This window comes from Nannobrachium achirus (genome assembly GCF_963921795.1).
Source record: "Nannobrachium achirus genome assembly, chromosome: 20".
Taxonomy (NCBI): domain Eukaryota; kingdom Metazoa; phylum Chordata; class Actinopteri; order Myctophiformes; family Myctophidae; genus Nannobrachium; species Nannobrachium achirus.
In genome coordinates, this window is record NC_137827.1 from 48,612,668 (window position 1) to 48,633,224 (window position 20,557).

The following is a 20,557-nucleotide window of genomic DNA, read 5'->3' on the forward strand; positions in this document are numbered from 1 at the left end:
TTTCTATAAAGATAATTCTTTGCTATGAGTCTGCATGTCACATGATCTTGCGTGCTGCTAGGGGTAGTCTTGGATTGGTTCCTGAAAATGTAACACTATTTAGTCTACTTCCTGGTGGCTGTCAAGATAACTATAAACAGTCAGTCAGTGTGTGATGCGGCTAGCAGCAGGGCTAGTCATAGTATGAGACCCCATAACTCTATGTATGAGACAGACAAAACGGCGGAGATTTTTGCAGCAGACAACCACAATATCACCGCTCACGGCGTCACGCGCATCAAATACCGAAGTGTTGAAACGGCACATCTGCAGACAGTGCGAGCCCCAGACACACACACGCTCCCAAGAATAGGAAGCACATAGTAGCCTACGACGTCCTTTATTATACAGTGCTCTGCCTCCCCAGACCCCCGCACCAACATGCTAACAGTGACCACCAAATGCTTGCAACAACAGCCAGAGAACCCACATACAGTGGTTAGCAGTTAAGAGTGTCACCAGTTGGCTGCCTCAGTGGCAAACAGGTTTGGGCCCTGTTATGGCCCAAATCCGGCTGAAATCGGCTTGTGACTATGGCTTGTGTGCCACACATCTTCAACGAGCCATCAGTGTCTCTAGTACACTCTACATCATAACAGCTGGGTTTCTCATAGTGAACTAGGGTGCCCAATAACACCAGTCCAGGGTGCCTCAGAATACTTTGATAATATTTAGAATGTATCAATATTACTTCAGTTAAACCAATTCAGACCCTCTAATGCCTCATGCTTGCTTTGTAAAACACCCCTGAGTTGCACTGTACTTGAGTTATATTTATAAACCAATTCTCTTCACCAAAAATAGCCGATCTACAAGCTCTTGTAGCATCTTGTAATGAGCTTTTAAATCTGCTACTTTTGGTGAATATCCCCTTAGAATAGGGATGCTGAGGTTTAGTGATTGAATGCCAAGTTTATTTTAAATCTGTCCTAATGAAAGATTCAAGGGAGCCTCCGCACACTCAAAAGTGAGCAAAATCATGTTCTTTATTTTCAGTTATTAAAGTGCAAGCTTTTGGTCATAGACCTTCAGGCATGCAGCACCTCGATGAGCGGTGGTCCTTTCACTATTAATCTGTCCTAATGGAAGCAGATATTTTCTCAAGTTGTTGTATGTTTGTTAGGCGTATTATGGACAGTATTTGTTATTATTCCAAATAATAATAAATATGCTGTATTTGCATAAAGCAAGTATGCTATTTGTCTACTCCTACTATGTTGATATGAGTATTAATATCTGTTTAAGGTAGATTTAGAACAAATACAAAATATGCGATTAATTGCGATTAATCGTGCGATTAACTATGGACAATCATGCGATTAATGGGATCACATTTTTTAATCGACTGACAACCCTATTATTAACAATAAACAATTTGTAACGTGTATTTTCTTTATGTGGCCCCTTAAATTAGGATCATTGAATCTCGTTTGTTGTATTAGTGTTATTCATTATTATTTGTTGCCAAAATTCATTCGCCCCTGCTCTAAAAAAGTCGGCTCCCCCATAGCCCCCCCAGTCATAATTTTCTGGAGCCGTCACTGGCGTCACTACCTCCACACAGCTGATTCAAATCACTTGTAATTACCAAGCAGAGATTCAGGTGTCATCATGTGACACAGGAAACCGATGTCAAAAATGTATATGTCCTTTTTAATATTATTTTAAATTATAATATTTTATTTAAAAATGATTTAAAGTAGTGAAAATGGCAGATCTACAAGCACACAGTGTGCTTGCAGATCTTCTTTTTTCACTACTTTTGTGCAACATTGTTGTATGATGAAGCAGGGCTTTAATTTACGAAAGAACATAATATTTAGAGACTTAGAGGTTTCTGCCCGACAGTGACGATATATTGGTGTTATTTATACTGGTACTGTATTGTACCTTACCAGTAAAATACCATACCGTACCATACATTATTCTACGTACACACTTTCAGCAAACCGATCACACCAGTGATTGTTTTTCAGGAACCTCCAACTTTTGACCTTTCGCTAAATCGGCTGATGGAGAAGCTGAAAGATGGATGAGCTAGTTAATGAAAGCTTCTCCAGGACTAAATTAATTTGTCAATGAGATGCCTGACAATGAAACACTCAAGGGCAAATTCGTCAACAAGCTTATACATGGAGGCTGGACGGAATTAGCTCATGGTATGACAAAATATGATTAGTCAATGTGTTGAGTCAGACACTCTGGTGCAGAGGCGTCACAAGGGGGGGAAAAGTGGGACTGAGTTACTAGGGCCCAAGGTTCCGCGCTGTGTGCTTGTAGAGCTTGTAGATTTTTTAGAGCTTGTAGATTTTTTTAACCATGTCAGTGTGCCGCGTTGTGAGCTTGTATATCTGCTGTTTTTCAATAGTTAAAGCACAAAATAATGTCTAATAATGCGTTCCCAGTCTAAATGGGTTAAACCACCTCCCCTATGAAGAACATTCATGGAGGGCCCGCAGTGAATACTTGTACCCAGGGCCCAGAATGTAGTGCGACACCCCTGCTCGGGTATATTTAAAAATCCATCTCTATTGTGTTCACCAGTGGTGGACAGTAACACAGTATATTTAATAGTGCTGTGCTAACATACATTTTTGGAGTATCTGTATTCTGTACTTTCCATGAGTAGGTTACATGTATGTATTTGTAGATACTTATAGTATGACTTTCACTCCACTACATTTCAAAGACAAATATTGTACTTTTGACTCCACTACATTTCTAGGGAGGGGAAAAAGTACATTATGAAATGATGGTTTGGGTAGCATCTTGTAATGTGCAGACTTCAGTTTTACTCTACAGCAGGGGTCTTCAACAGGGGGTCCGGGACCCCTAGGGGGTCCTCAGAGTTACTGCAGGGTGTCCTCCAAATGTTTGTGTGATAGAAACCTTTTTTATATTAACCACTTGAACCCTAGTGTCCAAATTCGGAGAACTTTAGCCAAAATTAGCCGATCTACAAGCTCACAACACCTCTTTATTTTAGGCAAAGAGGTTTGTTGTAGAAGGGGAAAAGAGCAGACTAAGTACAGAGTGAAAGGTCAAGTTTATCAATTAGTATTGACTGTTCAAGTGGTTAAATCTCTGAAAACACAAATTGACATGAATCCAAAATACACTGACGATTGTACTGTCAAAAACATGAAATTTTATGTAATATATGTAAAGGTTGTGGGGTCCCTGCTTCATCTCTCTCTCAGCTAAGGGGTCCTTGGCCTGAAAACGTTGAAGACCCCTGCTCTACAGTTTTTCTGTCCATCACCAAACAATTCTTGTTCGGATGAGTCACCAGCTGCAGCATACACCATGGAACAGTACAGTAGTAGCTGTTCCTTCCTCACAGGTTTTTTAATTTTGTGGACTTCTGAAGAGTCCTTATTGTTTGGATGTGGATGTTTTACAGTTCCAGGCCAAGTACTGTAGTACCTGGAAGTAGTCAGTTTCACAGTTTCTCATTAAGAGCAAAAAAGAAGAAAAAGAAAAAAAAAACAGGAAACCCTCAATCAACCCCCCGACCCCAGCGAAAGGGGATTCCGCTGGCTGTTCTCCTCTGTTCACTTCACAGGATGTTTGGAGAATACCTCCGCTTTCTTTGATCAACTCTGCTGCATGCGTTGCTCATGAAATACAGCCGGGATGGAGTACGTCCTGTGCCTTGGCCAGAAGATCTTTCCTTCTTTAATATTTTCTTTTTCTTTTTTGGTGGGGGGAGGAGGATTTTCACCTCACTGTTGTCTTCGGGACGCTCCTGTGGTTGTCTTCACCTCATTGTCGGCGGACAGAAGCCAGACACCGAACATTCGTCTCACTTCCTGTCTGTCAGCACTCCCTCCCGAGCTCCCTCCCTCCCCTACTGCTCTCTCCTCCTCCTCCGATTCTTCTTCTTTACAGCTGCACCTGTTGGACCGGACTGACTCTCATGTTGTATGCGTCACCTGTTCGTTCCCCCTTTCACCTTTCATTCTCTTACACATGCCCTCTTCGTTGCTGACTTCTTCTGCCAGTTCCACCACTCTTTCTTATCCTCTCATTCCCACTGTCATTCTCTTTCCCTCTGTCATATCTTTTTTGCCTTGCACCCTGCATTCCTCTTCTCTCTCCCTCTCTCTCTCTCTCTCTCTCTCTCTCTCTCTCTCTCTCTCTCTCTCTCTGCCTCTGGTTCTGTATTGCTCTCTCACCCTGTTTTTGTCTCACCTGCCATTCCATTTTTTCGCTCTCTCCGTGCAATCTTGTACCGGTTTTATTACTGGAGTCACTGAGTCCACTTTCCTTCTCCCCTCCCTCCCCACGCAGTACTCTCCCCACTCTTACTCTTTCTCATTTGGGAATCACTGCTCTTAACCATCCCATTCTCTCTGGCAAAATCTCGATATTTCGATGTTTCGAATCCCCACTCCAGTTAGGGTTAGGGTAAGAGTTAGGTTTAGACCTATTCTCCAGGTTAGCATTCACCAGCGTCGCTAGGTTAGCGTTCACCCACGACGGCAGGTTAGCGTTCACCCGCGATTCGGTCTACTGGCCGCTGTCCGCAAGTTAGCGTTCCCGGCCGCTCGAAACAATGGCACATTGAAACATCACTATGTGCCCATTCTCTGCCCATTCTCTCTCCCCCTTTTGCCTTTTGTCTCACCTGCCTTATGCTGTACCTTGAGTTGCACTTCCTGTACTTACTGTACATATCTCACCCTTCTCACCCTGCTTTTGACCCTAGACCTTGAACCCCGACCCTTGTTCCAGTTTAGTCCCAGCCAGAGGCAGAAAGGTGCTGCTGCTGGTTTTAGTATGTGTGCCCCCCCCCAATCCCCCTCCTGTGAGAGCAGGCTGCCTCCTCCAACCTGGTTATGTGTGCCTGTAAGCTTTAGTATGGAAAACAAACTTTTGAAAAAGACCTACAAGCTCTTAATGCATAACACACCATGATGCGTTTTGAGCTTATAGATCTGCTATTTTCTCTTTTCTTTATTTTTGAAATAGGGCTTAAGTGGTTAAGCTTCTCTCCTCCCCCTCCCTCCTCTCAAACACTCTCGATGTCTCTCCTCTCCTCTCCTCCCCTCCCCTCCCCTCCTCTCCTCTCCTCTCCTTACCTCTCCTCTCCTCTCCTCTCCTCTCCTCTCCTCTCCTCTCCTCTCCTCTCCTTTGCGGTAGAATCCCTCCACCCTCTGTTCTCCACTTAGGTTGAGGCAGGCAGGCAGGCTCCTGTCAGAAGCAGTTCTTTGATGTGCTAATATTCATTCCACATTTCTCATGCCTTTTTAAAGTATTGACTGGTCGTCCTGCGCACACAGCACGAGATCACAGCCCCGCTCCAATGGAAGCAGTGCCTGTTGTAAAGAACCATCAGTCAGAGCTTCATAGCGAATTTCCCAAACTCATTTCTTGGAGATTGTATTAATTAACTCATTCATCCAGGGCCACATTTCCTTACCAGAATCAGCTCGATCACCAGGTACAACAAAATAGCTCAGGGGTCTTCAAAGTTTTCAGGCCAAGGACCCCTTAGTTGAGAGAGAGATGTAGCAGGGACCCCCACACAACCTGTTCATAGATTCCATAGTTTCATTGTTTGACAAGACGATCATCAGTGTTGTTTGAATTCATGTCAATTTGTGTTTTCAGATATTTAACCTCTCTAACCGTCAATACTTAATAAACTTGACCTTTCACTCTGTACTTAGTCTGCTCTTTTTCCCCTCTACACCAAACCTCTTTGCCGAAAATAGCCGATCTACAAGCTCACAACGCCTGGCAGCGCTCTGCTATTTTTGGATAAAGTTCTCTGAATATGGACGCTAGGGTTCAAGTCGTTATTATAAAAAAGGAGAAAAAAGTTTCTATCACTGAAAGATTTGGAGGACCCCCTGTAGTAACTCTGAGGACCCCCTAGGGGTCCCGGACCCCCTGTTGAAGACCCCTGTCTTAGAGATTGTATTAATTGACTCATTCATCCAGGGCCACATTTTCCTTACCAGAATCAGCTCGATCAGCAGGTACAACAAAATAGCTGGCCGTTTAAAGCCGGTTTAAATAGCAGATGTTAGCCGGAGTGAGTCATGTTTGTTTGTGTTTGTGTTCATCGTTGTGTCATCACTTTGATGTGAACTGTACAGGGAAGTATTAGTAATGTTTACATTCATACGTTTCATCCCCGATCTCAAACATGAGCTATAGCCTCCGTAATCTAACTGCAGAAACACAATGCCTATCCTTCGCAATCTGAGATAAATGTTCATTAAGCTGTCTAGGTGACAATAGCGGAGACACTGACGGCTTGCACAATGTCCACGGTTCATGATGACATGACACGATATAAGGACATCACCTGCACATCCAGAGTAATGGGGACAGTGTGAGGCATACTTTATACCACTCTATTTCGCTAGCGTTGTAGGAGCTAGCAAAAAAAAAAAAAAATCTCCAAAGTGGATATGTGAAGCATTTTGGAAAGAGACCCTTGACTTTCTTTCTCATTCTGTAGCCATTATTCTCCCTAATGGAGCTAAAAGCATTTCATTGTAATTATGCACAGTGTGGCGGCGCTACAGTACTAAGACACCCCTGTGTGGGAATTGAAAAGTGTACTTTGCCTCCCCCTCAACCGCCCGCAACCTCCGACTCCCCCCCCCCCCCGCCCTCCACCCCCGACCGTCCTCTCTGTCCGCCGCGCTGACCCGTTGCCATGGCAACTGGCATGAAGCTCATTTTCGCTGAAATTTGGCAACGGCTTTTAAAAAAAAAGTGAACAGTTGTATTTGCTGTATGCGCTGTGAAAACACGTCTTTTATTTGGTGCCAGAGAGCCTGCTTGAGCTTTGTCCTCTGTACAAATATGAGTGGCAGGGTCTTTTCGAGCCCTGAGCAAACATCGCTGGTCTCCCCTACACCCCCTCCCTCTCTCAGTGGCTCTCAGTTAACCGTGGGACTGTTTTTTTGTGGAGACTCCGGTGGCACTGAGAGATTGATCTGTACTTAATTAACTCCTGTACGATCGTCCTTTGACGGCAGCCCCAACAGGCTGCATGATTAACGGCCTCGTTGTGTTATGAACAGTAGGCGGCTCCTTGTACTGTAAGAGAAGGGTCATAGTTGGAACGGTGCAGATACATTGAGGTGAAGGGAACCCTGTGTTGTCCTTTTGCGATTCATGTTATAAACCGCCGCTGATTTTAAAACATTGGCAGGCTAGTAAGCAACGCAGCTGCAGCAATTTAGGCATTTAGCAGACGCACTTAGAGAAACTTATACGTGGGAAATCAGAATATGCAGAGTAAGCATGAGCTCTGGTCAATAAACTAATAATAGGGGGAAATGGGATAGGCTACCAGGTAGACAATGAACCTAACATCTGTCTAACATGCTATCCCATCCTATTCTACAATCCTTTAAGAGCCGCATCCCACTTCCAAGCCCATTCACGCCCACTTCACATCCACCTCAACTCATAGCTAGATCAGATGTATGTCCGAGATCAGATGTATGTCGGTAGAACTCACGGAATAAAACCGCCCACAACCCTATGCCGTCCGCTCATTCGCTAGAGAGCAAGAGAGAGAGAGAGAGAGAGAGAGAGTCTCAGGTTACAAGAGGGAAGGGGGGGGGGGGTCAGCTGCACAGGGGGGGAGAGAGAGAGAGAGAGAGAGAGAGAGAGAGAGAGAGAGAGAGAGAGAGAGAGAGAGAGAGAGAGAGAGAGAGAGAGAGTCTCAGGTTACAAGAGGGAAGGGGGGGGTCAGCTGCACAGGGAGAGAAAGAGAGAGAGAGAGGGGTCAGCTGCACAGGGGGCACACACACACACACACACACACACACACACACACACACACACACACACACACACACACACTCAAAATACATGAAGAAACAGTGCTTTTTGTGGGCAACATGGCTTGGAGCAGTTGTGCGTGTGTGCATGTGAGCACACGAAGCGTGCGAACTCTAGGATTCGGCGGGCGATATTCTAGTTCCTAACATTTGTGGTCAAGACAAATAAAGAACCAAAACCTCCACTGTCGCCACAGGTAGTTCATGCATACGTACGATTTAATCGGTTTTAATACGTTGGGTTGGGTGTTGTCAACGGACAGGGAGAAAAAGCGGACACCAAACGGAAGAAATCTCTCTCCCCCTACATTTCTAGTGTAGACCTGCGGTCCTTATGTATTACCATGCATGGTACTTTAGGTGTGCCCAGCACCATGGGTTTGCCAACGCCAAGCATAGACAGCACCATGAGATGTAAAGGGCTGTCCATACTGTCTCCGACCACCAAACCTTTTTCTAAACTGAAATCCTCTTCGCCATTTCAAAATGTTTGTTTCTGTCCACACAACCGTAGTGGTTAGTGCATATGCCCTTCATGCGGAAAGTGAGTGGTTCAAACCCTGCCCTGCCTAAACCGACGTCAGCAAGGGGGAGAAGACGACAGCCAGCCCCATGGCCTCCCCTAAGTAACAAGAAATCTTGTGAAATAAAATGTCGTCAACCAATCATCAAGGACGATGATACACAAAAGAACCTTTTGTTTTGGAAAATATTTCTGTACAGTACACAATAATGCAAAAAAGACTAAACGTTCAACCAAGCATGCCAGGATATAGTGATTAGGTGGTGATGTAGCTTCCATCGTTGCAGTTTTCAGGTGCATGCTCATTGCACAAAGCACAAACGTCCACACAGAAACCATAGTTTTTCTTCACTTTAGATTTAGGAATTTTATGAAAACTCAGATTTAATGGCCTTAAAAGCAATTTGTGTGGATGAGAGGCCCAAAGCTTGAGGAGAACGTAGCTTTTACAAAATATCCATCCCGTGTGGACCGAGCTCTAAACGGCTGGCATCTGATCAGCCCAATTATTACTCACAGGTGAACCACATTCCTGCTGCCCCAGAAAGCCATTCCTTGGCTCTCCCCTTACAGTCACGGGTGTTGCACCAAATTCTGGGCTCTGGGTACAAGGATTCACTACTACGGGCCCCCCATGAATGTTCTTCATAGGCGGAGGGGTTTAACCCATTTAGACGGGGAATGCATTATTACGCATTATTTTGTGCTTTAACTATTGAAAAATAGCAGATATACAAGCTCACAGCAAGGCACCGCGTGCCGCGCTGCGAGCTTCAGAGCTTGTAGATCTGAACGTGACAATTTGTGCAAGTCTTTGAATATTTGAAATCCTTCAAATCCTTTCTAAGGTCATCTCCAGGGACCCCCCCTCAGAAGAAAAATTTGAGTTACAAATGTTCGCTTAAAAAATACATTATATTCAAAGATTTGCACACATTTTCGCGACTTTTCAAAAATAGCAGATCTCCAAGTTCGCAGCGCAGCACTCGGTGCCGCGCTATGAGCTTGTATATCTGCTATTTTTAGGGCCATAGTAACTCAGTCCCACTCCCCCCCCCCCCCCCCCGTGACGCCCCTGCTTACAGTCTACCTCAAACCACAAACATAATAACTTACTTACTTAACTTACTTTAAAATATTTACAATATTATCTGTACTTCCAAGCAACATGGGATAAACCTGACTGCAACATGCCCCAACAGCAGTCACCTATCTGCATGTGCAAAACACCAGGTCACAAAAGTCCTATTTGTACTGTAGGTGTTGAAGATAGTTTGAATTCCCATTTAGGGCTTATATGCAGCATAATATTATTGGGTATTCCCCTTCTCCCTGTCTTTTTTAAAAACACTATAGTGGATGAATAATGCATAATAGTTAAACATTTACACAGTACAGTGTATTTTGTAATTTTCACACGTTACTACAAAGTACAAAAACTTTGGTTCATCCATTCTATTGCATTTGGCAAGGACCTTTTCATATAACATTTTTAAACTCCATACCACACAAGTTGCATACTTGAACAAAAGGCTATATCTTGGACAGTGTCTTCGTTGACCAAAACTGTCATCTCCATGAATACTCAGTTCTTCCATCTTAAAAAACTTTTGAATGTCAAGCATTTTGGTGTGAGTCAAGTGAAAGGAATGGGGGAAGAGACTGCATGTAAAGCCAACTAGAATTGTCGTGTCCATTAACTTTGAAGACATGACTGTGGGCCTCATCCAGCAGACGCCCAGTCAAGTTGGCAGGATTGATGATGCATGTTCTCTCTCCCTAACAGATTGTGTTCACACAGCGTTCAAGACTAATTAAGGCGCATAGACTTAACTAAACTCTGTAAACTCTAGTTCAGGGGTTTTCAAACTTTTTTGACTCAGAGCACCCCTGAATTACACTGTTAATTTTTTGAATCAATCATATTGGAGAAATATCCGTTTCCATCAGAACTGACTGAAAATAACGTTATACTTGACGTTTAACCACTTGAACCCCAGCATGCCTATTCTGGGGGGAAGGTTCACCAAAAATAGCCGATCTACAAGCTCACAACGCGTCACAACGTCTACAAGCCACCAGAACCTCCTCTCTCTGGGGTAAGGATATTTCTTCTAGCTAATCAAAACATGTGCTTCCTAATTTATCTCTTGTCAGCAAAGAGTCAGAGCAAGTGAGTTACTGTAAGATCTACAAGCTCACAGATCTGTAGATCTGCTATTTTTGGTGAAGAGTCGTAGATAGAAAAATAACTCATCAAGTACAGTGCAAATCATGTCTGTTTTACTAATATAGTGAAGTGATATTGATTTAGTGATATTGATGAATTCCAAATATTATCAAATTATCTCACGGCACCCCTGGATTGACATCACGGCACCCCAGGGTGCCCCGTCACCCACTTTGAAAACCCCTGCTCTAGTTCACAAGTTGGGTTGTTGAGCAAAAGTCTATATCTTGGGACAGTATTGTAGTTGTGATCAACTCACTGTACACTACAGTACAGTTTAAGGATTTCATTAGAGATTAAAAAAAAGAGGCAGCCTACTAGAATTGTCTTGTCTATAAGTGGAATGACAGATTTGTGGGTCTGTTCCAGCTTCCAGCCAGAGAGGTTCAATAAGGTTGACAGGATTGATGGGTAGAAAGATGTCTTGGTCAATTAAGTAGGTTGTGTCTGCACTGCAGGCTATAATTATGGCACATATCACCCAAAGTTGTATACTCTGTTGTTCGCAAGCGGAATAGTTGTGCAGAAAAATGGAGAACAGTATATTTGACCAAAGGATGTCATACCAGGAAGCGGGGGAAATTATTTAATGAATTTTTGAGTGCCATGACTTATCCGAGAGACATTTTATATTCACAAGAAGCCAGGAAAAGAGACAGTCTGTGGACTGTGATGCCATCTAGAATTGTCTTGTCCACACTGAGCCCAGATGACATGCCAACGAGCGTGTTCCAGCGCCCATGCAGTCAGAAACACCCAGCATGGTTGGCACTTGGCAGGAGGGGCTGACGCTTGATGTGAGTTCACAGGGCATCTAACTAGCGGACTTTTGTCCACATTACCAACTAATTAAGGCACACATCACAAAACATGTACACAATTTTTTGGGGTAGATGAGCAAAAGTCACTATTTTTGGAATTGTGTTATAGCTGGCTGAGGATAGTATGCACCTAAAAATAGAGTGAATGAACGTAACATTCAGCTTCAGTTCAATATTTCATTGTTGATTTTGCAGCCCACTGTCAAGACATTGCTATGCGATATGAGTGAATTTCATCAGAGAAAAGAAAAGAAGCAGCCTGTGGTTGGATGCAGGGGTGTCGCACCAAATTCTGGGCCCGGGGTACAAGGATTCACTGCGGGCCCCCCATGAATGTTCTTCAGAGGGGGAGGGGGTTTAACCCATTTAGACTGGGAATGCATTATTATGTGTTGTTTTGTGCTTCAACTATTGAAAAATAGCAGTTCTACAAGCTCACTGTGAGCTTGTAGATCTGCTATTTTTGAAAGATCGTGAAAGTCTTTGAATATTTCAAATCCTTCTAGGGTTTTTTGAAAACCCTATGTTTCTATGTCAGTCAGTGTGGCTCAAACTTTTTCATGTGAAGGACCCCTAAAATGACATGTATTTGGCCACAGACCCCCATCTCAAAATATTTCGTTCCAGGGACCCCCAGAAGCAAAATTTGAGTTACAAATGTTCGCTTAAAAAATACATATATTCAAAGATTTGCACACATTTCCACGAAAATAGCAGATCTACAAGCTCGCAGCGCGCGCTGTGAGCTTGTATATCTGCTATTTTTCAATAGCTAAAGTATAAAATAATTAAGGCCCCTCCACCTTGGGCCCTAGTAACTCAGTCCCACTTTTCCCCTCCTTGTGACGCCCCTGGTTGGATGACAAGCCAGTGGGCCTATTCCAACCCCCGTTTGGCAGTATTATGGCTTGATGGTGGATGTCCCCTGCATAGACTTCCTGCACTTGGCCAATCAAGTGTGACAGCCGGCCAAAAACATACTGACTGTACCCCAGCAGCCCCCAATAACTTGTCTGACCCCTCAGTGCAACTCTGAACTGAGTTAATGCAGGCATACAGCATGGGTCTTCAACAGGGGGTCCGGGACCCGTAGGGGGTCCTCAGAGTTACTACAGAGGGTCCTCCAAATCTTTGAGTGATAGAAAGTAAATTTTTTCTCCTTTTTTATATTAATGACTTGAACCCTAGTGTCCATATTCTGAGAAGCTCACAACACCTTGTGCTGCGAGGCGTTGTGAGCTTGTAGATAGGTTATTTTCGGCAAAGACCATTGGTGTAGAGGGGAAAAAGAGCAGGCTAAGTACAGAGTGAAAGGTCAAGTTTATTAAGTCTTGACGGTTCAAGTGGTTAAATATCTGAAAACACAAATTGACATGAATCCAAAATACACTGACGATTGTGCTGTCAAACAATTAAACTATAAGGAATCTATGATAAGGTTGTGGGGGTCCCTGATTCATCTTTCTCTCAACTGGGTCCTTGGCCTGAAAATATTGAAGACCCCTGGCATACAGTATAATATGTGTTGGCTGGCGCTCGCTCGCTCGCTCGATTGTTCACTCATTCACTCACTCACTCAATAGCGTGCGCGTGCGTGTGATTGTATGACTGCATCTGTATGCCGGAGAAGAGACGAGTGAAAAGACAAACTGTACTGTTTTAAGTGTCAGGGAGCAACAGACAGCAGATGGACGATGAGACGATGACTCACAGACAGAAGAACCCTCCTCCCACTCTCTCCACCTTCTCCCTCCCTGACACCTTCATACTGTAGCTCTCATCCAGATGAAGGACCTCAATATACTGGAGCTACAGTAAAATAGAAGCAATGCCAACTGCCCACAATGTGACCGGTTCAGGATAAGGCAGAAAACAAAGCTGCTGTTTGTATCGTATCGTATCGACACGTGACATATAATATATTCATTCCAAGATTCAGATTATTCAGTGGAGTTTATAATTTGCATTTGACACTAAGAAAATCCATTGACATCTCCATAAACTGTGTGCATTAAGGTGGAGAGCTTCCCTGTGGCGGAGCTCAGAAGAAAGTAGTGAACACTGCAGTCAGACAGCAGTTCACTGTTGGCAGTGAGCCATTCTATACATCATCATCCCTGTTTTGTCTCGGCTGTTGATGGAAACTGTGCCCACACACATGAACAGTTTGGTCTCCGAGAAACCAATTTAAAGCTGATGTTGTTGATATTTTAGTTGGAGAACAGCTCATCGATTGGCTGTGAGTCATTCTATAATGCTACATAGTCGATTGAGTCTTCTTATCCTTTGCACTTTTCGCCTTTTCCATATCAGTGAATGGGAACTGTGGTCCAGAAAGTTGGAATTAAGACAGAAGCAGCAGTTAGTGACGTTTATACGGAGTGGCGTCAGTTCAGCAAAAGGTATCGTTACTTTTTATAGTAACTTGTTAGGTTACATCGTTACTGCCTTTACAAACAAATCCGTTACGTTACCAGTAAGACTCCCTAATCGGGAGATAAGCGACCGTTGGTCGCTTATCTCCATAAATAGGCCAAAAAGTAGTTTGTGCAAAATCGTCCTGATGGTGGCGCTAGATGGGACAGATGCGTTGTGATTACATGACTGTAGAGATACTGTGTACTGGTGTGCATGATTTTAGGGCAAAATCTGTAGGAGCAGGGTGACTGTAGAGATACTGTGTAGTGGTTTGTGTGGACACACCCACAGGCAGATCTTGATAGTGGACCCAGGTCTGTTTATTTAAGCATGGAGGCTCATCCTTCCTGGACTCCCTGGTGTGAAGGGGTGTGTGTGTGTGTGTGTGTGTGTGTGTGTGTGTGTGTGTGTGTGTGTGTGTGTGTGTGTGTGTGTGTGTGTGTGTGTGTGTGTGTGTGTGTGAGAGAGAGAGGACAGTGGCAACATTCCTTGCCACTTGGCAGGTCACACATTATGTTTGAGAGAGAGAGAGAGTGTGTGTGTGTGTGTGTGTGTGTGTGTGTGTGTGTGTGTGTGTGTGTGTGTGTGTGTGTGTGTGACACAGAGAGAGCAGCCCCGTTGGGGTGGTCATTTGGTCATTTTTGCACATTTGGTAATTTTTTACACCTGGGGGTCCCCCAGGGACCTGGGGGTCCCCGAAACTCCGGGGGTCCTTGGAGGTTGTAGTTTGGCAGGCAAGGAGTGTGTGTGCAAAATCTGGCATGGATCGGGGCAACGGTTGCAGAGATATGAGCAGGGCAAAAGTGTGACGTGTGACGTGTGACAGAGGGAGTGACGGAGTGACGGAGGGACAGCCGGTGGAGGTTTGGATAGTGTGCAAGTAACTGCGACCTACGGTCGCAACTACGTTACCCACTGAGAAAAGTAAGTTGTTAGGTTACTTATCCGTTACCGACCATTAAAACCCACGTGCGGTGCAAGGAAGTTTGGTAAACATAAAATAGAGTGCAGCCTACCGGAGTGTTGTGGAGCTGTCAGCTGTGCGTGGCTGCGTGCAGCTTCAACGTGGATAATGTAATGATGTTGATCTATCCTTTCACCAGTAAATCCAAAAATAGCTTCTCTCAAGACTGTAAAGTAATGTAAACAAGACACGCGCACAAATAAGTTCTCCTTATTGTCGGCAATAGATGGCCGTGTAACCCGGTGTTAAATGTAACTAAGTAACGCCATTATTTTTTGGAAAATGTAACTGGTAACGATCCTACTAAATTGCAAAACTAACTTGTTAAGTTACTCCGTTACCCCAAACCCAACGCTGTTAGGTAACGCAGTTACCTGAAAATGAGTGACTAGTATAATACTATAAAAGTATGCTCCTCTGAGAATTGCCTATATATCGTGGGTTGCAGCCAACAAGGCGTGAGGAAGCTGGGCGGATAGGAATCGGTTTGAAAGAGCCAAGGTTTGTTGGGCATTTAAGTTTCTCTTCAGTTTGTAATGGCCTGGCTTTTAAAATAAACCAAAGACTTTGTTCTGAAACCGTAGCTGAAGAGGCAACTTGGAAACCGCAAAGCAGTGGAAAACATTTCCATAAAGACATAACATTTGGACGCTGTTCACCTTGTAGGCTCTGTGTGTAATAATTTGTGCACTGCGTTAAACTGCTGATGTCAGTTACGCTACATGATACAGTTGCTGTATGTCCAAGGCTCCTCGTGTGCACTACAGTGTTAATTTGTATAAATATGATGTCACACTACAGTTTACCGTGTTTAACTGCACACTCCCAAGTGTACACATTTACAAAAGAAACATGGCCAAACGCCCATCCCTAATAGTTTAACACTAAGTGGCAGTGACAGTGAGTCATTCAGGTTTTACCTTTACACACTTCATGATGCTGTCACTATTGTTCAACAAGCTGGCTTTTTACTTGATTCTAATTGTGCTTGAGGACTGTTGACAAGATGAATTTCTTTAACACCTGAATCTGCTCTCATCTCAAATGACCTCAAGCGCGATTTATTCTTAGTTGTGTGTGGAGGTATCGTTCATAATTATTTCATGAGTTTTGTCTTTATTATAAAATTCGACCCTCCCGCAAACTTTGAAAGACAATCATAGCCAAATGGAATATGAAAAAAATCTGAATGATACATCTTCATCGCATGACTCCAGAGATGATTGCGTACCGGTTTGTGTGAGTTTTGGACAAAATCTGTGTGAACAGTTGCAAAATGTGTCGAAAATCTAGTTCGGTGGGGGATGGGTGTGGCATATATGAGCAGTTTCTTCATAATCCAAGGAATCCAGCGGGGGGAAACTAAGGGGCACTACGGTTCAGTTATACAGTACGCCAAAACATAAACAGGGTTCATTTCTCGGGGCATTAAACGCAATCTATGTAGCCGGGCAGATAACAGAAATAATCGTTCACTTGCGGATACAAGCACCAAAATTGGCACACATACTCCTTAGGGATTGCTCTTTTCATAAAACCATCTGGCCAAATCAAATTTCAAGATGGCGGCCATTTTTCAAGATGGCCACCATAAAATACCATAGACCTGTCCTATTTGAATGATCTTGGTGTCAAATCATACATTTTTCACTATGTAGAATCCAAATTTGGACCCATGGACTTACTCACTGGCTTCCTTGTACCATATATCAGTCCCGGAATCCTAATATTCTGCTAAATTAGAGGTTTGTGTTATGTCTGACTCGGATAAAATGGGTGGTAGTGTATATCTTAGTATTGTTAGAGGTTTATAGTGTGTGTGTGTGTGTGTGTGTGTGTGTGTGTGTGTGTGTGTGTGTGTGTGTGTGTGTGTGTGTGTGTGTGTGTGTGTGTGTGTGTGTGTGTGGGGGGGGGGGTAATGTAGTAATGTAGTAACTCAACAGAGCGGATTTCAATGCACAGCGGCTGACGCGGCTAAAATGCATGGTAGATATAATAGCGCCGTGGGATCACTCTTTGTCTAGTCTCTATTCTTCGACCTTTTCGACTTGGGTAACCCTGCCAGGAGTACAGGAGTACAAGACTCCTGCCGACATAGCTCTGGGGGTCATGGAGACACGCAAACTGCCTCACCACGATAAGGTGATGATCCCGTCGAGGCAGGAGGTAGTTTTTTTTTGTCTTTTCTTTTTTTTTCTTTTTTCTAGGGCCTAGGCAGTATAGTACAATAGTATAGTAGGCCTATACTACAACGCTTCTAAACCTCGTACCTGCAGCTGCACAGTGCCGTGCAGGTCAGACCAAAGTGGTAGCATTTGCATCGACTGCAGCATTCCAACTTGCATCCACACTTGGTCAGCTGCTGGCAACTCTCTGCAATGGGTGGGAGCTCAGTCCAATCAATCTGCCACAGATCTCCTTTCTTGGTCCAGCCCCAGTTGTCAGGAGTCTGCATTTCTGGTTGACATACTGTTGACTGACTCCAGATGCAGGCCGCTTGATAGGAAGCGCGCTTCACATGTTGCTTCAGTGCTGCTTGCGTTGGAGGAATGGCTTCGTATGGCCTCTGCTTCCGAGCAAACAAGTCCAACCTCGCATCATTGACACCTTCAGCTGTGCTGGATCGGTCGTACATCATGACCACAAACTTCTCCAAGGTTTTCAGGTCTTCATCATCCACTACAGGTGGGTAATGGCTGAGTTTGCTGAAGACACCAGAAGCCTCATCACAAACATTCCAGGTTTGCCACGCAGACTTCTTCCCCTTTACGCGGAATGCTGAAACAACATCGCAGCCAGTGAAGGCATGGAAGAAGAGCATCCCTTTGCTCTTTTCTGCAAGAGTGCAACACAGGTCATGAACAGAATCCACTTTAAGTTCTGTCTTTGGCCAAAGGCAACCCACTGCCCAGCCCTGAGGCTCATAGGGCAGGAGTCTATGTCCTGTTTCTGTGAGGCTGCTTGATGTACATTAAGTACCCCTAGTGGACATGATAATAGTTTGTCACAGGGACATACCCCAATCCAGCCTTTGATGCTGAGGTCATAGATTCAAGATGTATGACAAGGTCCATATATGGAGTTCCCTGATGTCTTCAATATTAAGCCCATATCTAACAGGACTTCATATGGGAATGCCCATATATGGAGGACACATTGGCCACATACCACACTAACAGAATCCATATATGGCCAAGACAGATGGCCAAGACAGCCCATATCTGTGTGACTGGTTCTACAGACAGGGATCTCCATGTATGGGCATAAAAGGGTATGTTGTCAGTTGTCATGGACATCATAGTACTTTCACATAACAAATAACTGAGTAAGCATGTTTGGGCTCTCACAGCATATCTCCATATACAGTACATGGACCTCCATATATGGGTACCAGGGGGTCTCCATATATGGGTAAACAGCCGTTTGGATGGCCCCCTGTAGTAACGCTGAGGACACCTGGGGGTCCCGGACCCTGTGGAAGACCCCTGGTATTAGCTACAGAGCCCAGGTACAGGTACAAAAGCTTTTATGCTTCAAGTATGATCTAATTGTTCTGGAGCAGGAGCAGAGCAAGGACTGTACTGAGATAGGCTCAGGGGTCATTCCGGGGGTCCCAGGTGAGGAGAGACCCCCACCAAAAGTCATAAAGGTTATTCTGGCTGCTTCAAAAGTGCAATATATGAACTTAGAATGTTTTAAAACCTTCAAAACAACTCTAATATTATGAGAATTGGACATTAACTGGCTGACATACTGTTCTGCGAGGTCCTAACATAGATGACCCCCCAGAAAGGGGGCTGGGGTCAGGAAAATCTGACACCCATCATTTTCTGACAGTTTGGTCCCTATAAATGCCAAAGCAGTAAAAAAATACATTTTAGCAAAGAAATCCTTAGAAGTACACTTCTTATCACACTAGGTAGTAACTCCGAGGACCCCCAGGGGTCCCGAAGCCCCTGTGGAAGACCCCTGGTATTTGTTACTACTTTTTTTTTGTTTTCAGAAAAAAAGTTTATGCTTCAATTATGATCTAATATGACATTGTTCTGGAGCAGGAGCAGAGCGAGTACTGAGATAGGCTCAGGGGTCCATCTGGGGGGGTCCCAGGTGAGGAAAGACCCCAACCAAAAGTCAGAAAGCTTATTCTGGCTGCTTCAAAAGTGTAATAAATGAACTCAGAATGTTTTAAAACCTACAAAACAACCCTAATATTAAGAAAATTGGACATTAACTGGCTGGCGTACTGTTCTGGCATGCAGGTCCCAAACTAGATGACCCCCAGAAAGGGGGTGGGGGTCCGGAAAAGTTGACACCCATCATTTTCTCATAGTTTGGACTCTATAGAACCAGGATCTGCAAAAAGATCAATTTTAGCACAAAAATCCTACGGGAGCGGTTTTTTGGACGCATCGCACCACACTATTAGCAGAATATTAAGATTCCGGGACTGATATATGGTACAAGGAAGCCATTGAGTAAGTCCATGGGTCCAAATTTGGATTCTACATAGTGATAAATGTATGATTTGACACCAAAATTATTCAAATAGGACAAGTCTATGGGATTTTGTTGCGGAATGCAAGATTACTGTATATTCAATGGCGGCCATCATGAAAATTGGCCGCCATCTTGATTTTTTTTTTGGCCAGATGGTTTTCTGAAAAGAGCAATGCCTAAGGAGTATGTGTGCCAATTTTGGTGCTTGTATCCGCAAGTGAACGATTCACCTGTAATATGCACTTTATCTGCCTCGCTAATGCCTCCCAGCTGATAGACAATTAAGCATGACTGGTGCTTGTGAGGGTTCAGTGTCTTCCTTATACTTTAAAAAGCTTAAAATTCCTTTGATGAACATTTTTGCGGGCGCAGGCATCAAGCCTCGCAGAATGCACTCTCCGAGGCCTTCGGTGATTCATTATCCCCGTTATCTCCCATCCTTTGCCAAACCCAAAGCCTTGATTCAGGGGGCTGCCGTTTTCAGCTCCTTTTAGCTCTGCGTGTTGGCTGGTAATCTGCCCTTTCTCCCTCTGCGATGAATGGCTGCGGTCTGGCCAGACCCCCCTACAGTGGGCGGGTTTTTTTCTTTCCACGTTGACTGACAGGGCGATGGGTTTGTTGAACACGCTCCAGGCGATCGTTACTGACTCCATACTGACAGTGTCCGGCGGCTGCCAGGGACCCCAAGGCCCTTAACACTGCCAACGCAGACAGCTGCGGGGGAAAGGGAGAGAGGGGGGGAGAGGGAGAGAGAGAGAGGAGGGAGATAGGGGAGAGAGAGAGAGGGGGGGGGGGGGAGAGAGATAGGGCTGTCGCGATTATGACATTTTACATGACGATTAATTGTCACTCAAATAATTGCGATTAACGATTTAATTGTGTTTTTGTCGTTGACAATTACATTTCTGTTTGGCTTTTAGGCTTTGAAGTTGCACATGGTAGATATGACAAAGAATTATATGACGAAGAAATTACTGACACATTTGACAACTTTGTACTTAAAAAAGAACATTGATAGTGGAAATAGCCGACGCGTTGTGAGCTTGTAGATCTGCTATTTCCACTAAGATATCTGAAATTGTTTTAACATGGAAACGATTATGACAATTATGAAAAATAATCACAATTATGTCAAATAATTGCGATTAGACGATTATGTAATAATTGTGACAGCCCTAGGGAGAGAGAGAGGGGGGGGAGAGAGAGAGAGAGAGAGAGAGAGAGAGAGAGAGAGAGAGAGAGAGAGAGAGA